Source organism: Geospiza fortis, unplaced genomic scaffold (assembly GCF_000277835.1).
Source record: "Geospiza fortis unplaced genomic scaffold, GeoFor_1.0 scaffold55, whole genome shotgun sequence".
NCBI lineage: Eukaryota > Metazoa > Chordata > Aves > Passeriformes > Thraupidae > Geospiza > Geospiza fortis.
The window spans coordinates 6,226,730-6,227,177 of NW_005054308.1; positions in this window are offsets into that span (position 1 = coordinate 6,226,730).

The window sequence follows — 448 nt, forward strand, 5'->3', positions numbered from 1 at the left end:
CAGCTCTCCTAAAACACAGGTCCTTGGGGAGCAGCGGCCTCTCCCCAGCCCCCTGCCCTCTCCCAGCACTGGGCACCCATGGGTGTGCATGTACTGCCCATCAGGCAGCCTCAAGCTCACGCCAATTCCCTGCATCCCTGACAATTCACCAGGTAGCATTCAGCAAGCAGGAAAACCTGGGGGATGCCACCCCCGCCAGCATGGTGCTGGTGCAAAATAGGCTCTATTAGCAAAACTTTTGGTGGGGGAGAGCAGGCAGCACTTGGCAGGGCTCAGCTTTGGCACTCCCTTGTCCTGGGATGCTCAGGTCAGTCTGGTCCCTGGCACCTTGTAACCCCCCAAACACATGCCTCTGCCAGGGCCTTGCACAGATGGGCTTTGACACAGCTGGAGCAGGAGTGAGAAATGAAAAATAACCATAAATCAGAGGCGATAGAGCCCCTGTGCA